General features: G+C 40.2%; 1 long non-coding RNA gene across 1 annotated transcript in view; it reads right to left on the bottom strand.

Annotated features, from left to right (window-relative positions):
• Window positions 1-2,990: 2,990 nt before the first annotated feature.
• LOC137645309 (uncharacterized) overlaps window positions 2,991-24,146 on the bottom strand; it is a 63,294-nt gene continuing 42,138 nt past the window's right edge. The window contains exons 3-4 of the long non-coding RNA XR_011045299.1: window positions 3,531-3,577; window positions 2,991-3,147 (exon numbers count right to left, since the gene is read on the bottom strand). This is a non-coding gene — a long non-coding RNA (uncharacterized lncRNA). The remainder of the gene's footprint in view (window positions 3,148-3,530; window positions 3,578-24,146) is intronic.

Raw genomic sequence — 24,146 nt, 5'->3', positions numbered from 1 at the left:
TTTGTTTTGTTTTGTTATAGAGTCGCCTTAGCAAATTTATGAGTTAATGCCTCTAGGGATATTACCTTCCATAACTTGTATAATTGTACGATTTAAAATTAGTAAGATATACTTAAGAATAGTAAAACTATCACCATAAACTGAAAGTAGATAGTATCTTAAAATCTAGGATTGATAGTTTTTGCTGTCTGATTGTGATGTTGGCAGATTCCAGAAAGATTTCAACTTTTTTGCAATAAATATTCAAATCTATTTCTACTTTATCATCAGGTAACATTTCTAAGCCTGAAAATCTGTTTCGGCACTATAACAATCCTTTTTACTACTTGTGTTATCTTAGTTTTTCAATGTCATATCTGAGAATTATAAGTTAGGTTTTCATTACTTTTCCTGGTCTTCAACTTAGTGTCTCAAGTGTCTAGTAGTGACTTTTTACATTATTGATAAATGGTCAAGTTGGTTACGATATTTTCCGCAGGAAGATGTCCAAGTATGCTTTTGTAGCCTATATCTGTGTTCAAGCAATGTGTTCCCTATTATCAGTTCGTGAGAAAAAATAAGAAAGAAAAACCTTCTTGCTGATATGGAGTGCCATGCTCTCTCCCAGAATGTAGAAACCACGTTCCTCCATCTAAGTCTTTTTTTTTTTTAATCCAGCCAAGTCTTCTTTCAGTGAATACACATATCCAGGCCATATATTACAAGAACTGACAAAGGCTGCTCTAATTTGCCTTCTTAGTTCAATTTTGGACACTAAGTTTCCATGATGTTAAGCTTTACTCTGGATTTTTAAACTTAATTAAGATCTTTATTTATTTATCGTGAGATACTTTGCACCCTTCTCCCACTTGAAAGGGTTGCACTGGACCAAGGGACATTTCTACCATTGTTTGCATAGAAATATATATATATATATATATATATATATATATATATATATATATATATATATATATATATATATATATATATATATATATATATATATATATATACACACACACACACACATTGTCGAGTAATGGTTTTTACATTTTATATTCCATGAACTCTGGTTCTTTTAAAAATATATTTGATTGCTAATTTTTAAGTTTCCTTGTTTAATTTTTAATATAAATTCTATTAACTTAAAATATATTTACAAACTGAAACATACGAAATTAACGAACTTCGTGTATAACACCAGGAACTTCTAAAATAATATAAAGGTCTATTGAAGATCTTGCGAGTATAATCATGATAAGGAAAAGTACTGTTCGTGATTACAGTCTGATGAAGAATCACGTGTATCTAAGGATGAAATAAGATCCAATGACCAAGAGTCTAAGGTCTAGGACCAATAATGAAGACTGGCCAAGGTCTAAGGAGTTCTGCAAAATATAAACATTTACAACAATATAACTTGATATAATATAAAAGTTCTTGACGGCAGAAAATGCACATTTAAGTAAAACTTGATTCTAACCTTATTGTTTATACATTATAAACTATCAAACACTCACAGGTTAACATATGACATTTCCAATACACAAACAATCTTCATTAGTTATACAGTATACCCTTATAAACACTAAATCACTTTAACACACATTATATAATACACTAATACATAGAACAATTTGAATAAAGGAGTCTTTTCAGTACTTATTGTTACGGATGGCTAGGTGTCAAGTAGTGATAAGAGAAATGCCGGGAACTCTCCATGTTGAGAATAATAAAAAAAAAAAAAAGTTCAACCAAATAAACAAAGTAATAACTTCTTTAGTCCATGGAGTAAAAACATATACAAGAGATGGCAGCACAGCATTCCTCGACACACACAAATAATCTATATGTATATGTTGTTATGCTGAATTTGTCTAAAGAGAGTGTGCAATGATAAGATGTGATATATAATAAAGGAGACAAAAACTAAAGGAAAGCTTAACCTAACTTATATTTGAATAAGACTTATATGTAGATATAATTTATACATATCTAGGTTTATCTTTAAATAATCCAATCACCACATAAGAAAACTTAATGCACAACTCCTAATCAAATAAAGTAATGACATAAAAACCAATTCCTGCGGGAGCAAATTACGAAATACTTGGAGATAATTGAATTTAACCTTTACAGTTACACAGACTCGGTGAATCTACTCTTAAAAAAAAAAAACAACTTAAAACTATTAAAGTATAGCAGCAAGAATAACAAAATGCAAACAATAACAGTTCAATACAATGACATAAATTTCATGAATGTACATATTGAACACAAAAAGAGACAAATATCAAGATACTTCTTAACATGTCCCTCCCCTTAAGGGGAGACATGTACATCCAAATAACAAACTAATAGATTAGAACTTTTGGATACAGAAGCAAAAGGAAGGATGTCGGCAATGAGGTTTAATCTTGCCTTTGATATGCAATACCCCAATGTTATACTGCTGCAGGACCAAGGCCCATAGAGTTAATTTTGATTTTTTTTTATTCTACTTACAAAAGACAATGGATTACGGTCAGAAAAAAAAACTATACAAGAGATGGATTATCTATTAATTTTATATATATGATATAATTAGATGATTTATATACGAATCAAGATTTTTCAAGAGCATGAAGGAGAGCCCAAGCTTCCTTTTCCAATGTACTCTAGGAACTGAGGCGGCTTCACTTTACTTAAATAAGAAATATGGTGTAGTAAATTATCGTCACTGGTCCGCATCAAAACTGCTCCTTCAGCCACATCACTAGCTTCTTTGATAAACAGCTTGTCCGATTCAGATTCCTTCAAAACGAAGACTTCAAGACAAAACTTTGATAGCTTCAAAGGCACGTTGATGATCTGTCCACTGGCATCAGTCTTAGGGCTGACGATATTAATCAGAGGTACAGCAACTTCTGAAGAGTTCGGACAGAACCTCGTAATAAGATCTGTGCTGCCTTGTTTATAGGAGTAGGCAATAATGTGATGCATGCAACTATCATACTTGGGTGCAATCATTCCGCTCCCGACATCCATGACCCAAGTTACAAAACTTTTCCCAATAGTAGCTTTCTGCCAAGTCTTTTCTAAGGCCAAGAAACAGGCCTCACATTTTTTTAATGTTCTTTCCAAGTACTATCGTGGACCAATGTCATCAAAGGTAACATTTCTCATCTGAAACAAAACAGTAAAGATGTTAAGGTTTCAACAGCATTTGTCATTTCAAAGGGAAGAATAGTATTGAAATTAACTACAGACATGACCCAGGCAGAAGCTTTCTTAGCATCTTCTGTCAAGGGTACTTTATAGTATCATTTTGACAAAAAGTTGAAAATTTAGAATTTACAACAGCAATAATGAAAAATCTTATCAAAGGATAGTGGCGCTAATGGTATCATATTCCTGGAAGATTTCAACTTTTTTTTTTTTTTTAGGGTAAAACCTACCCGACCCCAACAAGTAATTATGCAATAGGCTTGACTTTCTATCTTTATGCTAGTCATGGCAAGTAGTAAATTAATATTAAAATAATATACTGTAGTATTTTTTTGACATACCTTTTATTCGAAGAGCTGCTATGTCTTTTAAGTAATCAGGTTTCTCTCTGAAATCAGAACAAAAATAAATTGAACCATAAACATCCTTTTCAAAAAGTACTTAAATGGATATGAAATTTATCACTAAAACTTGAATATTGTATTTCCTAAAATTAAGGTTTCCTTACAGTACAACAAGAAGTATTTCACATTAGAATTAATTATACAAATCAATTAAACAACCTTATAATAATTAGAAATAACAATTTAATAATCCTGGATAGGTGATGTTATTTCACCACCTTGGATAGGTTTTGATGGGTCGATTTCAACCCGGTCCAAACAAATTCATTAAAAATTAATTTGTAAGCCAATTCAATACCTTCTTAAATAAAAAAAAAATTCAAAGAATGTTCTAATATTAAAAAAGAATAGATAAAAGTCAAGTACAAAATAAACATTTTTACAAATAAATTAAAAAAAATATGTATAAGAAAATTACCACAACAATATTCACCTAAAATCTAAATAAGAAAATAAACTGAAACTATTCTAAGCACTTATTCTACGATAATTGAGCACTCTTTGGTAAGATCCAGGGCGGAAGGGGTGGGGGGGGGGGGGGCGTTGGAGGAACAACAAGGTAACTTTTCCTAAGATGAGAAAAAATGTAAATGTTTTTTTTGGCCAAGGAAAGAAAATCAATACTCTTTTCAACATTTATTTTCCGTAGGTAAATAACAGTTGTTGAAATTTTTACAGAATATTGTATTACCTTACAATAAAAATGTGTAAAAATGTCAAAATGGCTGCCAACCACACCACCTTGTAAGGCCAAATCTGTTACCTGAAAGGGAGAAAGATATGTCAATATCAGTGAGTTATTTACTTATATAATTGTTAAAAGATTTGCATAGAAATATTATGGCAGCTAGTATGAAGTTTATAGATTATTTAGCATTTAAAAATAGAATAATGATCATATTTAAGTTATCATAAAGGTCCAAACTTACAAAAACAGGAAAAATAATAAACTATTTTATAAATATATACGGGGTAAAAGACATTCCCAAACTCTTTAAAACAATCCCTTTTTTATAAGTACCTAAAAACTACTACACATTCGATAATCATATAAAAACTTTGATATTTCACAACTCACCTTAACCAGGATTTCAGAATTAGCCTACAGAAATTTTCTATGAACATGACCACTATACAGCAATTTGTACCTTAAGATATACTTCTATGCAATCAAGTTTTTTACCCACAAAATACCTGACACATTAAGACCTACCTAAAGACCATCAAGTCCAAAGTTCTGTAAAGTCATTTGATTTAAAATTGCAAAATTTATTTCATTTCAAGTTAAACCAACAAAATAAGTACCACACTTAATCTACTGTATCACTATTCCTGTATTATCCCCTTTGCATTTTTTTAGAGCTATTGATACTAATGTAATATGTTGAAACTATTTCAACACTAGGAAATATTATCATTAAGTTCTAAAGGTGCTTTTCCCTTTCAGTACAAGCAGGAGACTTTAAACCAATGGTGTTATGGTCATAGTTAGCCATGCTTATAAAATTTTGTAGTGTATTGAAGCACACCATGTATGAAGCATGTTGCCACTGTCTCACCACGATGAGGTCATGACCTTCGAGACAGGGGGGACGTCCACTGTACAAGATCGGTACCATGCACCCACCTCCATGTGTTGCGAGCACATTTTGGGAGCACATGTCACCAACACTTGAGCGTCTCTGGAACCCCAAACCAGAGCGGATCAAAGTAGTAACAATCAAGAGGCTTGTGATCACCCCAACATTGAGACTACCCCGACATCCTGAAACCTTATTTTGAGGGGGGTTCTAAGTCCCTCGCCATAAGGTAACGGAACCGTTTACTAGCCGGTTTCTGACTTTCGCCAGAAACCGGATGTTCCAATACGCCTTTAACACTGTAACCAACCCGTGACAGAGTCACAGAAGTAAGCCAGGAATCAGCGTGAATCGCGCATAAGCGCTATGATGTGCCTTTACACCTCACTGAGCCCAGACAGGCTCAGCCAGGAATCAGCACATTAGGTCACAGGTCAGCTAGGAATCGGCATACTTTTGCAAGTCTTTCCTTTCAGCCTAACTGACCCGGACACCATCACGCCTTTAACACTGTAACCAACCCGTGACAGAGTCACAGAAGTAAGCCAGGAATCAGCGTGAATCGCGCATGAGCGCTATGATGTGCCTTTACACCTCACTGAGCCCAGACAGGCTCAGCCAGGAATCAGCACATTAGGTCACAGGTCAGCTAGGAATCGGCATACTTTTGCAAGTCTTTCCTTTCAGCCTAACTGACCTGGACACCATCACGCCTTTAACACTGTAACCAACCCGTGACAGAGTCACAGAAGTAAGCCAGGAATCAGCGTGAATCGCGCATGAGCGCTATGATGTGCCTTTACACCTCACTGAGCCCAGACAGGCTCAGCCAGGAATCAGCACATTAGGTCACAGAGGTAAGCTAGGAATCGGCATACTTTTGCAAGTCTTTCCTTTAAGCCTAACTGACCCGGACCTTGGAGATAAAAAGTGGGAAGTAAAGTAATAAGTGATATAACGGATTTTGAGCGAAGCGAAAAATCTATTTTTGGGTGAGATGGCCATGTCGTCCTGATGGAAGTTCCTATAGGGTAGCTTCCTAGGGTATATTACAACTACGGCGATATTCCCAGAGAATTTACCTTAAGGTACCAGAATTCTAACTCCTGGAGCGAGTATCCCTCGTGAAAGGGATATCGCGACATATCAGAGGACGTATTCTAGACACGCCACATGGCAATCTACATCCTGGACAGAGATTTCGTCTCGTAGGAGGTGATTGGCGAGATACGAATTCGGGAAAGAAAAAGGGGAGCCGCTCCCAAGGCTTCCCTATCCTCCTGGCGCCATCTGTATTCCTTGTAGCGTACACGAGGTGCTACAGATACTGTATGTAGGGAGGGGTCCTACAGCCCTTTCTTAGAAAGGCAAGGGCGGGTCCATCAGGACGACATGGCCATCTCACCCAAAAATAGATTTTTCGCTTCGCTCAAAATCCGTTTTTTGGGCTCAAGCCATGTCGTCCTGATGGAAGTGTACCAGAGCATTACTGTATCTGTGGATTCTCAGAACGTGCCGTACTCCCCGGAGGTAATTTTTTCCCGGTCGACTAGACCTAGAGACCTAAGATGTTACCGTTATACATCTTTTCAACTAACTATAAACTATGTTAGAGCTTCCTGCCCCCTACAGGGAAGAGTCCTACTAGACTCTGGAAAAGTCTCGAAGAGTACATATACCTATGTATGAATACCAGGCAAGCTAATATAGTGGTCTCGCCCTATATTAAGTAAAGCATAGTTTGTAAAGAACCACTGCGTCACTATGAAATATCGACCAGTTCTCCGCACAATACTTGTATTGGACAAAGGTTTTATATCCGCATAGGAGGAAAACCAATGCAACATAGCTTGCATAAAGGAACAATTCTATTAGAATTATCCCAGATAAGGTACATAGAATGAATGCCCAATTATACCAATAAATTGACACAGGTGAAGGAGACGCAAGGTTCTCAAGAACCAGATTATTGACAGGCAATAAATAGACAGGTTAACCACAATTATATATATATATATATATACATAAGAAGAGGATAACCCAAAACTTTAAGCATAAGTATGATAGTAAACAGAGCTTGTTTGTCTGAAAGAAAAAACATTAGATGCCACTTTTAAGATACCGAGGTATCAAAGTCATAAAAGCCTGTATTACAAATCAATGACATTAGCGTTAGAAACGCTCGGCACACATGTCTGCACTTATGCTAGGTTCACCTTCGGAAATGGAACAGTCTGCATTGGCAACACAGTGCCCTCACTTAGTTTGTAGTACAGTATGTAACTACACACTCACCCTGGAATTAATCGTCCCAATTAAGACCACTGTTCCTCGCAGAGTTAAACAGTAGGGTTAACACTGCGACCCACTGCTACCACAGATCTCTTTTAGTTCCTCTACTTGCTTCGCATAGTGGCGAAAGAACACTCTGGAAGACTTCCAGCCAGTGTATGAACGGAGATGTTCAAAATCCATACAATTAAAGAAATTTAAGGATGAGGCAACTTTCCTCGGATCGTGACCTGCGGGTGTATTGTCAGGATCCGCTCTGCGAATAAAATATGTGATTTTCGCTCTGAGTTGATTCAGAGATAAATTTGAGCCTGATGTTTCTCCCCTGAATAGTTGACCACCCTTGAAGTCTGAAGTTCTATGAAGATAGACCTTTAGGCATTCTACTGGACATAGAGATGCATCTTCTTTCAGAGGGCAGATTCTCCAGGGACCCCACCTGTTGGTGGGTAACTCATTCTTGGCGAGAAACGTAGGATCCGGAAACAGGTTCAGTTCTCCCCCATCCAGGAACTGAACACGACCTGCCTCTCTCGAGAGGCTACAATCTCACTAACTCTGGCCCCGGACGCGAGTGCAAAATAGGAAAATAACTTTTTGTGTCAAATCCTTTAACGCACACTCTTCATTGCTAAACAGAGAAGCGAAATGAAGAACTTGTCTAAAGACCATGAAATGGGCTTTGGAGGTGCTGAAGGTCTGAGCCTAGCACAGGCTTTCGGGACTTTATTAAAGATCTCGTTACCTAGGTCGACCTGGAAGGCATATAGAATGGGTCTTGTCAAAGCAGACTTACACGCTGAAATCGTGTTTGCTGCCAATCCTTGACCATGGAGGTGGAGAAGAAAGATAAGCAGAAGTCTGTCAAGATCTCCTGCGGATTCTTCGCCTTGACAAAAGGCCACCCATTTTCTCCAAGATGACTCATATTGCCTTCTAGTAGATTTGCACCTATATTCCTCAAGGAAGTCTATACTGGCTTTCGAAATCCCGAAACGCTTTGTCACCGCTAGGGAGAGAAAATCATGAGCTGCAGGGTCCGGGTTTTCTGTAATGAAGCGCAGACAGTTGACTTCTGGACTCGCTGGGTCAGAACTGGATCTGGTAGTGGTACAAACTTCAGCTACAGTTCCAATGCCAGGAGGAACCACACGCTGTTCGGCCACTTGTGGGCCACTATTGCCGCTACCCCTTGAAGGATCTCAGTTTGTTGAGGACCCTCAACAGAAGGTTGTGAGGAGGGAACAGATAAGTCTTGGACCATCTGTTCCAGTCGAGGGACATCGCGTCCACTGCTTCCGCTAAGGGGTCCTCGTACGGGGCACGTACAGGGGCAACTTCTTGTTGTCTTTCGTCGCAAAGAGGTCTATCTGCAGTTCTGGGACTGATTCAGAATGAAGGAGAATGATCCTGCGTCTAAGGACCATTCCGACTCTATCGGTGTGAACCTGGATAGAGCGTCCGCTGTCACATTGCAGACTCCTTGAAGGTGAACTGCCGACAGGTACCACTTCTTCTTTTCCGCCAATCGGAAGATGGCCAACATCACCTGGTTGAGAGGTGGTGACCTCGATCCTTGTCGATTCAAGTATCTCACAACTACCTCGCTGTCTATCACCAACCTTATGTGGATCGAGTGACGCGGGGAGACTTTCTTTAAGGTAAGGAGCACTGCCCTAGCTTCTAGAAAGTTTTATGTGAAAGGTCTTGAATAGCTTGGACCAAGTCCCCTGGACTTTTTTCCGATGAGAGTGACCTCCCCATCCCTCCTTCGAGGCGTCTGAGTGAATCGTCACCGACGGGGGAGGTGGCTGAAGAAGAACCGATTTCTTTAGATGTCTGGCTTGGGACCAAGGCCTGAGAAGAGTACTTAGCCGAAGCGGCTGGTCTTCTCAGATCTCTTCGCGCGTTTGATGCATAACTTCTTCAAACTCCGATTGCATCCTTTAGCTGTGCTCTTAGCACTGGGTCTGTCACCGAAGCAAACTGGAGAGAGCGCAGTACCCTCTCCTGCTCGCGTCTTGATATCCTTTCGGAATCTAGAAGTCTCTTGACAGAACCCGCTATCTCCTTCCTTTTCTTCGCCGGGGTGGAGAAACGGTGTGACAAAAGGTCCCAGTGGATTCCCAGCCACTGGAACTTTTGAGATGGAGAAAGTCGAGACTTTTTCTGTTGATCTTGAAGCCTAGGTACTCTAGGAACTGGATCACTTGACTGGAAGCTTGCAAGCATTCTGTCTCGGATGCTGCCCACACCAACCAGTCGTCCAGGTAGGCTACTACCTGAATTCCCTTTAGGCGTAATTGTTTGAGAGCTACGCTCGCAAGCTTCGTAAAAATCCTTGGGGCTATGTTTAGCCCGAATGGCATGGCTCCGAAGGCGTATGGTCTTCGTTGTAGCCTGAACCCTAGGTAGGGGGAGAGTCGATGGCTAATTGGAATGTGCCAATAGGCGTCTGACAAGTCTATAGAGACGGAATATGCCCTCTTGGGCAGTAAGGTCCTTATGTGTTGCAGTGTTAGCATTTTGAATTTGCAATTCACTATGAACTTGTTGAGTGGCGACAAGTCCAGAATGACTCTGAGCTTTTCCGAGTCTTTCTTGGGAACACAAAACAGCCTCCCTTAGAAATTGATGGGCATCACCCTTCAGATCACCTTCTTTCTCCGACAGTTCTTGAACGTACTCCTCCATAACGGGGGTGGAGTGTTGGAAAAACCGAAGGCACGGGGGTGGAGTGCTGAACCAGCTCCCGCCCAGTCCATTCTTGAGTAGGCTGTGGGCCCAGGGATCGAAGGTCCACCGATCCCGAAATTTCAGAAGTCTCCCTCCTACTGGTATCACCTCACTTGGACTGCCGTCCTGAGGTCTTGCCTTCCTGACCACGACCACCCCTGAATCCCCTCTGGCTGCTCCTCTAGGCTTTGCTCGAAAGGAAGTAGACTGCCCTTCGAACGCTGGGGTGAATGCCGTGGACTGTGTCGACACGGCCTGGGGTACCCACTGAAAAGTGGTCGGGGTTTGTGCCACGATCTGGGGCACTGGGGGCAATGGCAATTGCAGTTGCTGTTGCTGTCTAAGAGGCTTGGCTGGCCGAGACGGTAGCCTAGTCCTCATAGTCTTCCTCTTTGGTTGAGGACCCTCATCCGGGGAAGACTTTCTTTTGATAGCCAGGCCCCACTCCTGGAGAAGGTTTCTATTCTCCAAGGCGGCCTTATCAACAACTTCTTTGACCAAGTCGGTAGGGAAAAGGTCTTTTTCCCAAATGTTGGAGGAGATTAGTTTCTTTGGCTCGTGCCTCACCGTAGCCAAGGTAAACACGAACTCCCTACAAGCTCTCCTTGCCTTGACGAAGCCATAAAGGTCCTTCGTCACTGTGGCCAGATGAGACTTGGCCACTACCATGAACATTTCATGGACCTTGGGGTCACTCGCCATCGTCTCGAGAGTAGTCTGAAGAGACATTGAAGCAGTCAGTCTTTCTTTTGTATCTAACTCACTTCACAAAAGAAAGTCAGACAGCTTAGGGAGGTCCTTGCCGAACTGACGTCCGGCAATATCAGCCTCCAACTTTCCAACTGAGAATGTAAGATGGACGTCCTTCCAGTCTTTGTGGTCCATAGGCAGGGCCAGCGACAAGGGTTTACACTCCTCTAGGGAGGGGCAAGACTTGCCGGCCTCGACTGCTTTTAGTACAGCCAGAAACCCTTTCTGTAAAAAAGGGGAAGGCTCTAGTAGGCGAGGACACAAAGGAAGGGAGCTTCCTATTCAATGCGGCTACCTTTGAGTTAGAGAAGCCCCTCTCTTTCATCGAGGATGAAAGTAGAGCTTGAGCCTTAGCATGGTCCATCACTATGACCTCCTTCGGCTCTGTCTCCTCCTTTGAAGCTGGTTCCTTCCTCAGCCGGACATAACAGTCCGGATATGATGCCTTGCTGGGCCAGAATTCCACCTCCTCCAGGGGAACTGAGCCCAGCTTATCCGAGATGACGATCTTTCCAGTCGTCATCAGCATGTGCTCAGCATACCTCCATGGGTTAGCATCTGAGCACAAGGGAAGGTCTTTCACGTTGAGCTTTTTCTGGGGCCCATGTGATTCTGCAAGGCACTGCATTCGCAGTTCCATTGCAGCCGCCTTCTCCTGATTCTCCTTCTGCATTTGTTGGATCATTCCAACAATAGAAGAGAGGGCCTGTCCCAGCTCTACTGGGAGACCGGCCGATGTAGAGGGAATAGGCTCCGGAATCTGAGCCGGAGTAGCCGACACCTCGACGTCGTCTACCTCTACAACATCTGGGGCTTGAACTTCATCCTGGGCTTCTGCCAGGAGGTCTTCCTCCAGACACCCGTCCACATCAGACATCCTGTCATCTAACTGGATGTCTTGCATCGCGACCGCGACTTCAGCATCCACCTGGATCTGAACTTAGGGGATCTCCTCTTGAGGCTGGGGAATCACTGCATCAGCTGATGCCTTAGGGAAAAGATACGCCCTCATCTTCTCACTTGGAAGATAAGGGCCAGAAGTGTTCTTTTGGAAGCCCCTTACCCAGGTACGAAGCTTCTTCCTAGCTATATCCCTTGATTCCTCTGTCCTAGGGGAATTAAAGGTCTCAATAATCAGGTTAGTGCGCACAGTACATACCTGAGGGTCCCAATACCGGAGATCATCCTTGGAGACAGCGTATGCTGCGTGTCTCCTACAAAACTCATGTCCGCAGAGGTTCTTGCTGCTGACGTTGCAGAAAGCACTTCCCCACTTCGGAGTGTCCTTCTGTAAGGAGAAGAAATTTCCATGAGTATCAAGTGAACTATGTATCACTGGATATGCATAGTATAGCATAACAATTCAGAAAGGAAAGACACACACTTGTGTTTCCCTCACAACCCATTGTTGCAGCCTTCCAGATAATAAAATCAAAATGGTTTATCTCTTCTAGAGTAACCAATGCAAGGTTTCCAGAGGAAACAGGTGGAGCTCACACCTCAGCAATGATTTTAAAATCCTGGATAATAGACAGGAAAGAACTCAGCTTCCTATCTGTAGGGCAACAGCAAAGGGATGTGCAAGAAAACACAATAGTGTTAGAAGACACAGTGCTGTACCAAAACCCTTACCATAGTTTTCTTCTTACTGTATATGTTATACTGAAGAATACTAGTACAGTATAGGGGGATGTGTGCCGGCCTGCCTTTGCCGGCCGGCACACACCACAACTAGCTTTAAAGTATACTACTTAACAGCTATAGGGCGGCAGCACTCTGGTTCAAATGCCTGTGCCGGTCAGCAGCAACTGCCGGCCGGTAACAGCCAATGTTGGCCGGCAATGACTGCCGGCCAGCAACTACACAAGGTAGTACCCAGCTGCCGGCCACACTCTTGGTGACCGGCAGACAAGGGCTGACATAAGCCGGCCGGCAAAGGTACAAGACCGATGCCAGCCGGCAGCAAAAGAACCAGAGGACTACACCTGCCCGGCTGCCGGCCTCATAGGCCGGCAGCTGGGTCAGGTACAGCACTAGAAGAAAAATAGAATGGATGCCGGGATAAGAGTGTACACAACCTCCAAGCCCGGCAACCGAAAGAGTGCATATAAGTTCGGGGAGAAACTAATTCAGGCTTCCTGACCAATGCCGTCTGGCTCTGCCGGCAGGCATGGATGAGGGACCAAGAGAGGTCCGGGCAGCACTCGAAAACATAAGACCCTTGCCGGCCAGCAGCTCTGCCGGCCGGCAAGGGGCCGAGTCAATTCCACATCCTAACCTATACTAGGTCCAGATGTAGAACGACGTACAGTACAGTAATGGCTCGGCCATTACGAAGAAAGAGGGGGAAGGGACAAGAGGGTCCTGCCAACCTTGCTTTAGTGACAGATCACCCGCAGCCAAGAAACTTATCTTAGCCTAAGGGAGATCTAAGGGGGAAGGCCAGCAATACTTGCCAGCTCCCAGAGCACCAAAGCAAGGAAGGCGTTGCTACTCCCAAGGAAAGAACTTATCCTCCCCCGAGAACAGCAACAAGGACTAGTCTGGTAGATCACAAAAGAAGGAATCATATCCACAGAAACCTTCGGTAGTGACCTAAGGGAGCTAAGCTCCCTTTGTCTGTGTTAGGTCAGCGAGGGGGACTCAGCCCCAAGCCAGACAACACAGACTCAGACTAAAAAACTCTGTTGTTCTGTCCCTCTTGAACCATAACTACAGGAACAGGAAGGTACAGTAACACCCTAGTATAGATTTATCGAAAATAAGTTCGGAAAAAACCACTTACGGATAAGCCCAAGGCTTAAACAGAGGGAAAGGGATTGCCTACCTTCTCCGAAGAAAAGAAAGCAACCGGGGAGTATGATAAAGTATACTAAGGCTCCATAAGCAACTAGCCTAGGCACCAAGAGAATCGATTACCTAAATCACCGAAACTCACTCGTATACTATCTTGGAAATATTCCACACAGTCTAAAATGTATAAAATATAGCCTAAAGCTTCAATAAAATTTTAATTACACTCGGAAAAACCATAATCATGCATGAAGTACTAGGACCAAACGACTAGGCTACATGGCCTAGCGTACGCCAGAATGGCGAATACTTCGCCAAATAATACTAAGCACGAAAGGAAATCCTATGTAATGCTAAATAGCAAAAATTTATTAAAGCAAAACAACCAGGAATGTCGCTCTGACTAACTAATTTATACCTAGCGAGCGACAGCGTCCAAGACGCCTCTGGTAGGCTACGGCTCTTGTATCAAAGATTAATCCTATTAATCACTCAAAATTTTACCAAGAGCCTACATTTATACATAAAAGACACTATACTCAACTTATCAGAGGCCGACGAAGACGGAGAAGCCATGAAAAGTAGAATAAATCCAAGATTTACGAGAAAAACAGGAAAAAACACCGAGTTGTTAAGCTACGCAAAAAGGAATACAGATGGCGCCAGGATTGGCGCCAGGCACGCATACGAATCGGAGGATAGGGAAGGCTTGGGAGCGGCTCCCCTTTTTCTTTCCCGAATTCGTATCTCGCCAATCACCTCCTACGAGACGAAATCTCTGTCCAGGATGTAGATTGCCATGTGGCGTGTCTAGAATACGTCCTCTGATATGTCGCGATATCCCTTTCACGAGGGATACTCGCTCCAGGAGTTAGAATTCTGGTACTTTAAGGTAAATTCTCTGGGAATATCGCCGTAGTTGTAATATACCCTAGGAAGCTACCCTATAGGAACTTCCATCAGGACGACATGGCTTGAGCCCAAAAAGACTCTTAGAGAATGTTAGTAAAGGATTTGGTTAAAGTCTCCTGCAATTGATCATTAGCATACCTTCATAATCTAGCAATGATACCTAACTCAGTATATCTAATTCGTTGCTTTGGCTGTTGCTTCCTTTCAATATAGAGGACTACTTTTTGACTATCACTATCAATACTTTCTTTACATATATCGCCGTCTACTTTGGGTCCTTATGCCTATTTTCTTCCTCAGAGGACTAGGCTACTCTGTCAATATATTTAACTTTTCTTCCATGAAGGGCTACTCTGGACAGTACAGTCACCTGTTTTCTTTTCATTAATTAAAGACTGAAATCAAAATACCCTATAAAGTTGAAAAAACTTTGCCAATATTGAAGACTGCTGAATAAAGTTCTATTATCAATCAATGAAAGTTTGCCTGCCTACATCACAAACTGTCTAAGAACATAGAATGACCATAAATTACTAGTCTTTTGTTCCGATAAAAAACTAATGTTAAATAAAAAAAAAAAAAGTGAAAGATTAAAAACTTGTAGCAGGAGAGACATCACGGGCAGCAGAAGAGATGTCATGGGCAGCAGAAGAGACGTCATGGGCAGCAGAAGAGACGTCATGGGCAGCAGAAGAGACAGCACACACAGCAGAAGAGACAGCTGTGACCAAGTTGAGGAATGATCTTCCTAATCGGATAGTTGAATCGGTAGAACTTCAAAAGTTCAAACCTTTAGAAAATATTTTTTGTTGTGTAAATAAATCCCGAATATAATAAAAACGAACGCACAAAAATGTCGGGTAAATAAATCCCGAATACAATAAAAATGAACGCAAAAAATGTCGGGTAAATAAATCCCGAATACAATAAAAACGAACGTACAAAAATGTCGGGTAAATAAATCCCGAATACAATAAAAACGAACGCACAAAAATGTCGGGTAAATAAATCCCGAATACAATAAAAACGAACGCACAAAAATGTCGGGTAAATAAATCCCGAATACAATAAAAACGAACGCACAAAAATGTCGGGTAAATAAATCCCGAATACAATAAAAACGAACGCACAAAAATGTCGGGTAAATAAATCCCGAATACAATAAAAACGAACGCACAAAAATGTCGGGTAAATAAATCCCGAATACAATAAAAACGAACGCACAAAAATGTCGGGTAAATAAATCCCGAATACAATAAAAACGAACGCACAAAAATGTCGGGTAAATAAATCCCGAATACAATAAAAACGAACGCACAAAAATGTCGGGTAAATAAATCCCGAATACAATAAAAACGAACGCACAAAAATGTCGGGTAAATAAATCCCGAATACAATAAAAACGAACGCACAAAAATGTCGGGTAAATAAATCCCGAATACAATAAAAACGAACGCACAAAAATGTCGGGTGAATAAATTGTTAGATTTGCATAGAAATATCATGGTAGATAGTATGAAGTTTATAGATTATATAGCATTTAAAAATAGAATAATGATCATAATTGAATTATTATATAGGTACAAGCTTACAAAAACCTGAAAAATGATAAACTATTTTATAAAAACCTGAAAAATAATAAACTATTTTATAAAAACATAGGGGGCAGAAGACATTCACAAACACTTTACAACAAACCTATTTTTTTATATGCGCCTAAAACCTACTACACATTCGATAATTATATAAAAACTTTGATATTTCACAACTTACCTTAACCAGGCTTTCAGAATTATCTTACAGAAATGTGCTATGAACCTAACCACTATACAGCAATTTGTACCTTAAGATATACTTCTATGCAATCAAGTTTTTTACCCCCAAAATACCTGACACAATAAGACCTACCTAAAGACCATCAAGTCCAAAGTTCTATAAGTGATTTGACTTAAGATTGCAAAATGTATTTCATCTAAAGATAACCAACAAAAAAAGTACCACTTAATCTACTGCATCACTATTTCTGTATTATCCCCCTTTGCATTTTTTAGAGCTATTGATACTAATGTAATATGTTGAAACTATTTCAACCGCAGGAAATATTATCATTAAGTTCTAAAGGTGCTTTTCCCTTTCAGTACAAGCAGGAGACTTTAAACCAATGGTGTTATGGTCATAGTTAGCCATGCTTATAAAATTTTGTAGTGTATTGAAGCACACCATGTATGAAGCATGTTGCCACTGTCTCACCACGATGAGGTCATGACCTTCGAGACGGGGGACGTCCACTGTACAAGATCGGTACCATGCACCCACCTCCATGTGTTGCGAGCACATTTTGGAAGCACATGTCACCAACACTTGAGCATCTCTGGAACCCCAAACCAGAGCGGATCAAAGTAGTAACAATCAAGAGGCTTGTGATCACCCCAACATTGAGACTACCCCGACATCCTGAAACCTTATTTTGAGGGGGGTTCTAAGTCCCTCGCCATAAGGTAACGGAACCGTTTACTAGCCGGTTTCTGACTTTCGCCAGAAACCGGATGTTCCAATACGCCTTTAACACTGTAACCAACCCGTGACAGAGTCACAAAAGTAAGCCAGGAATCAGCGTGAATCGCGCATAAGCGCTATGATGTGCCTTTACACCTCACTGAGCCCAGACAGGCTCAGCCAGGAATCAGCACATTAGGTCACAGGTCAGCTAGGAATCGGCATACTTTTGCAAGTCTTTCCTTTCAGCCTAACTGACCCGGACACCATCACGCCTTTAACACTGTAACCAACCCGTGACAGAGTCACAGAAGTAAGCCAGGAATCAGCGTGAATCGCGCATGAGCGCTATGATGTGCCTTTACACCTCACTGAGCCCAGACAGGCTCAGCCAGGAATCAGCACATTAGGTCACAGGTCAGCTAGGAATCGGCATACTTTTGCAAGTCTTTCCTTTCAGCCTAACTGACCTGGACACCATCACGCCTTTAACACTGTAACCAACCCGTGACAGAGTCACAGAAGTAAGCCAGGAATCAGTGTGAATCGCGCATGAGCGCTATGATGTGCCTTTACACCTCACTGAGCCCAGACAGGCTCAGCCAGGAATCAGCACATTAGGTCACAGAGGTCAGCTAGGAATCGGCATACTTTTGCAAGTCTTTCCTTTAAGCCTAACTGACCCGGACACAAGAGATTTAAAAAGCTGGAAATAAAGTAAGAGGCGACTTAGACTCGTAGAGTACTTTCCATTGTTAGTAAATTTTTGTTAATTAGGTCACAGAGGCCAACTAGGAATCGGCGTAGTTTTCCGCCTATCTTTATCCCTAACTGACCCGGACCTTGGAGATAAAAAGCTGGAAATAAAGTAAGAGGCGACTTAGACTCGTAGAGTACTTTCCATTGTTAGTAATTTTTTGTTAATTAGGTCACAGAGGCCAACTAGGAATCGGCGTAGTTTTCCGCCTATCTTTATCCCTAACTGACCCGGACCTTGGAGATAAAAAGTGGGAAGTAAAGTAATAAGTGATATAGACTCTTAGAGAATGTTAGTAAAGGATTTGGTTAAAGTCTCCTGCAATTGATCATTAGCATTCCTTCATAATCTAGCAATGATACCTAACTCAGTATATCTAATTCGTTGCTTTGGCTGTTGCTTCCTTTCTATATATAGGACTACTTTTTGACTATCACTATCAATACTTTCTTTACATATATCGCCGTCTACTTTGGGTCCTTATGCCTATTTTCTTCCTCAGAGGACTAGGCTACTCTGTCAATATATTTAACTTTTCTTCCATGAAGGGCTACTCTGGACAGTACAGTCACCTGTTTTCTTTTCATTAATTAAAGACTGAAATCAAAATACCCTATAAAGTTGAAAAAACTTTGCCAATATTGAAGACTGCTGAATAAAGTTCTATTATCAATCAATGAAAGTTTGCCTGCCTACATCACAAACTGTCTAAGAACATAGAATGACCATAAATTACTAGTCTTTTGTTCCGATAAAAAACTAATGTTAAATAAAAAAAAAAAAAGTGAAAGATTAAAAACTTGCAGCAGGAGAGACATCACGGGCAGCAGAAGAGATGTCATGGGCAGCAGAAGAGACGTCATGGGCAGCAGAAGAGACAGCACACGCAGCAGAAGAGACAGCTGTGACCAAGTTGAGGAATGATCTTCCTAATCGGATAGTTGAATCGGTAGAACTTCAAAAGTTCAAACCTTTAGAAAATATTTTTTGTTGTGTAAATAAATCCCGAATACAATAAAAACGAACGCACAAAAATGTCGGGTAAATAAATCCCGAATACAATAAAAACGAACGCAAAAAATTTCGGGTAAATAAATCCCGAATACAATAAAAACGAACGCACAAAAATGTTGGGTAAATGAATCCCGAATACAATAAAAACGAACGCACAAAAATGTCGGGTAAATGAATCCCGAATACAATAAAAACGAACGCACAAAAATGTCGGGTAAATGAATCCCGAATACAATAAAAACGAACGCACAAAAATGTCGGGTAAATAAATCCCGAATACAATAAAAACGAACGCACAAAAATGTCGGGTAAATAAATCCCGAATACAATAAAAACGAACGCACAAAAATGTCGGGTAAATAAATCCCGAATACAATAAAAACGAACGCACAAAAATGTCGGGTAAATAAATCCCGAATACAATAAAAACGAACGCACAAAAATGTCGGGTAAATAAATCCCGAATACAATAAAAACGAACGCACAAAAATGTCGGGTAAATAAATCCCGAATACAATAAAAACGAACGCACAAAAATGTCGGGTAAATAAATCCCGAATACAATAAAAACGAACGCACAAAAATGTCGGGTAAATAAATCCCGAATACAATAAAAACGAACGCACAAAAATGTCGGGTAAATAAATCCCGAATACAATAAAAACGAACGCACAAAAATGTTGGGTGAATAAATTGTTAAAAGATTTGCATAGAAATATTATGGTAGATAGTATGAAGTTTATAGATTATATAGCATTTAAAAATAGAATAATGATCATAATTGAATTATTATATAGGTACAAACTTACAAAAACCTGAAAAATAATAAACTATTTTATAAAAACCTGAAAAATAATAAACTATTTTATAAAAACATAGGGGGCAGAAGACATTCACAAACACTTTACAACAAACCAATTTTTTTATACGTGCCTAAAACCTACTACACATTCGATAATTATATAAAAACTTTGATATTTCACAACTTACCTTAACCAGGCTTTCAGAATTACCTTACAGAAATGAGCTATGAACCTAACCACTATACAGCAATTTGTACCTTAAGATATACTTCTATGCAATCAAGTTTTTTACCCCCAAAATACCTGACACAATAAGACCTACCTAAAGACCATCAAGTCCAAAGTTCTATAAAGTGATTTGACTTAAGATTGCAAAATGTATTTCATCTAAAGATAACCAACAAAAAAAGTACCACTTAATCTACTGTATCACTATTCCTGTATTATCCCCCTTTGCATTTTTTAGAGCTATTGATACTAATGTAATATGTTGAAACTATTTCAACTGCAGGAAATATTATCATTAAGTTCTAAAGGTGCTTTTCCCTTCCAGTACAAGCAGGAGACTTTAAACCAATGGTGTTATGGTCATAGTTAGCCATGCTTATAAAATTTTGTAGTGTATTGAAGCACACCATGTATGAAGCATGTTGCCACTGTCTCACCACGATGAGGTCATGACCTTCGAGACAGGGGGGACCTTCGAGACAGGGGGGACGTCCACTGTACAAGATCGGTACCATGCACCCACCTCCATGTGTTGCGAGCACATTTTGGGAGCACATGTCACCAACACTTGAGCGTCTCTGGAACCCCAAACCAGAGCGGATCAAAGTAGTAACAATCAAGAGGCTTGTGATCACCCCAACATTGAGACTACCCCGACATCCTGAAACCTTATTTTGAGGGGGGTTCTAAGTCCCTCGCCATAAGGTAACGGAACCGTTTACTAGCCGGTTTCTGACTTTCGCCAGAAACCGGATGTTCCAATACGCCTTTAACACTGTAACCAACCCGTGACAGAGTCACAAAAGTAAGCCAGGAATCAGCGTGAATCGCGCATAAGCGCTATGATGTGCCTTTACACCTCACTGAGCCCAGACAGGCTCAGCCAGGAATCAGCACATTAGGTCACAGGTCAGCTAGGAATCGGCATACTTTTGCAAGTCTTTCCTTTCAGCCTAACTGACCCGGACACCATCACGCCTTTAACACTGTAACCAACCCGTGACAGAGTCACAGAAGTAAGCCAGGAATCAGCGTGAATCGCGCATGAGCGCTATGATGTGCCTTTACACCTCACTGAGCCCAGACAGGCTCAGCCAGGAATCAGCACATTAGGTCACAGGTCAGCTAGGAATCGGCATACTTTTGCAAGTCTTTCCTTTCAGCCTAACTGACCTGGACACCATCACGCCTTTAACACTGTAACCAACCCGTGACAGAGTCACAGAAGTAAGCCAGGAATCAGTGTGAATCGCGCATGAGCGCTATGATGTGCCTTTACACCTCACTGAGCCCAGACAGGCTCAGCCAGGAATCAGCACATTAGGTCACAGAGGTCAGCTAGGAATCGGCATACTTTTGCAAGTCTTTCCTTCAAGCCTAACTGACCCGGACACAAGAGATTTAAAAAGCTGGAAATAAAGTAAGAGGCGACTTAGACTCGTAGAGTACTTTCCATTGTTAGTAATTTTTTGTTAATTAGGTCACAGAGGCCAACTAGGAATCGGCGTAGTTTTCCGCCTATCTTTATCCCTAACTGACCCGGACCTTGGAGATAAAAAGCTGGAAATAAAGTAAGAGGCGACTTAGACTCGTAGAGTACTTTCCATTGTTAGTAATTTTTTGTTAATTAGGTCACAGAGGCCAACTAGGAATCGGCGTAGTTTTCCGCCTATCTTTATCCCTAACTGACCCGGACCTTGGAGATAAAAAGTGGGAAGTAAAGTAATAAGTGATATAGACTCTTAGAGAATGTTAGTAAAGGATTTGGTTAAAGTCTCCTGCAATTGATCATTAGCATACCTTCATAATCTAGCAATGATACCTAACTCAGTATATCTAATTCGTTGCTTTGGCTGTTGCTTCCTTTCTATATAGAGGACTACTTTTTGACTATCACTATCAATACTTTCTTTACATATATCGCCGTCTACTTTGGGTCCTTATGCCTATTTTCTTCCTCAAAGGACTAGGCTACTCTGTCAATATATCTAACTTTTCTTCCATGAAGGGCTACTCTGGACAGTACAGTCACCTGTTTTCTTTTCATTAATTAAAGACTGAAATCAAAATACCCTATAAAGTTGAAAAAACTTTGCCAATATTGAAGACTGCTGAAGAAAGTTCTATTATCAATCAATGAAAGTTTGCCTGCCTACATCACAAACTGTCTAAGAACATAGAATGACCATAAATTACTAGTCTTTTGTTCCGATAAAAAACTAATGTTAAATAAAAAAAAAAAAAGTGAAAGATTAAAAACTTGCAGCAGGAGAGACATCACGGGCAGCAGAAGAGACGTCATGGGCAGCAGAAGAGACGTCATGGGCAGCAGAAGAGACAGCACACGCAGCAGAAGAGACAGCACACGCAGCAGAAGAGACAGCTGTGACCAAGTTGAGGAATGATCTTCCTAATCGGATAGTTGAATCTGTAGAACTTCAAAAGTTCAAACCTTTAGAAAATATCTTTTGTTGTGTAAATAAATCCCGAATACAATAAAAACGAACGCACAAAAATGTCGGGTAAATAAATCCCGAATACAATAAAAACGAACGCAAAAAATGTCGGGTAAATGAATCCCGAATACAATAAAAACGAACGCACAAAAATGTCGGGTAAATGAATCCCGAATACAATAAAAACGAACGCACAAAAATGTCGGGTAAATGAATCCCGAATACAATAAAAACGAACGCACAAAAATGTCGGGTAAATGAATCCCGAATACAATAAAAACGAACGCACAAAAATGTCGGGTAAATGAATCCCGAATACAATAAAAACGAACGCACAAAAATGTCGGGTAAATGAATCCCGAATACAATAAAAACGAACGCACAAAAATGTCGGGTAAATGAATCCCGAATACAATAAAAACGAACGCACAAAAATGTCGGGTAAATGAATCCCGAATACAATAAAAACGAACGCACAAAAATGTCGGGTAAATGAATCCCGAATACAATAAAAACGAACGCACAAAAATGTCGGGTAAATGAATCCCGAATACAATAAAAACGAACGCACAAAAATGTCGGGTAAATGAATCCCGAATACAATAAAAACGAACGCACAAAAATGTCGGGTAAATGAATCCCGAATACAATAAAAACGAACGCACAAAAATGTCGGGTAAATGAATCCCGAATACAATAAAAACGAACGCACAAAAATGTCGGGTAAATGAATCCCGAATACAATAAAAACGAACGCAAAAAAATGTCGGGTAAATGAATCCCGAATACAATAAAAACGAACGCACAAAAATGTCGGGTAAATGAATCCCGAATACAATAAAAACGAACGCACAAAAATGTCGGGTAAATGAATCCCGAATACAATAAAAACGAACGCACAAAAATGTCGGGTAAATGAATCCCGAATACAATAAAAATGAACGCACAAAAATGTCGGGTAAATAAATCCCGAATACAATAAAAACGAACGCACAAAAATGTCGGGTAAATAAATCCCGAATACAATAAAAACGAACGCACAAAAATGTCGGGTAAATAAATCCCGAATACAATAAAAACGAACGCACAAATATGTCGGGTAAATAAATCCCGAATACAATAAAAACGAACGCACAAAAATGTCGGGTAAATAAATCCCGAATACAATAAAAACGAACGCACAAAAATGTCGGGTAAATAAATCCCGAATACAATAAAAACGAACGCACAAAAATGTCGGGTGAATAAATTGTTAGATTTGCATAGAAATATCATGGTAGATAGTATGAAGTTTATAGATTATATAGCATTTAAAAATAGAATAATGATCATAATTGAATTATTATATAGGTACAAACTTACAAAAACCTGAAAAATGATAAACTATTTTATAAAAACCTGAAAAATAATAAACTATTTTATAAAAACATAGGGGGCAGAAGACATTCACAAACACTTTACAACAAACCTATTTTTTTATACGCGCCTAAAACCTGCTACACATTCGATAATTATATAAAAACTTTGATATTTCACAACTTACCTTAACCAGGCTTTCAGAATTACCTTACAGAAATGTGCTATGAACCTAACCACTATACAGCAATTTGTACCTTAAGATATACTTCTATGCAATCAAGTTTTTTACCCCCAAAATACCTGACACAAGAAGACCTACCTAAAGACCATCAAGTCCAAAGTTCTATAAAGTGATTTGACTTAAGATTGCAAAATGT

The sequence above is a fragment of the Palaemon carinicauda genome, chromosome 1 (genome assembly GCF_036898095.1).
Source record: "Palaemon carinicauda isolate YSFRI2023 chromosome 1, ASM3689809v2, whole genome shotgun sequence".
In the NCBI taxonomy this organism is placed as follows: Eukaryota; Metazoa; Arthropoda; class Malacostraca; order Decapoda; family Palaemonidae; genus Palaemon; species Palaemon carinicauda.
This window is presented reverse-complemented; position numbering and strand designations above follow the sequence as displayed.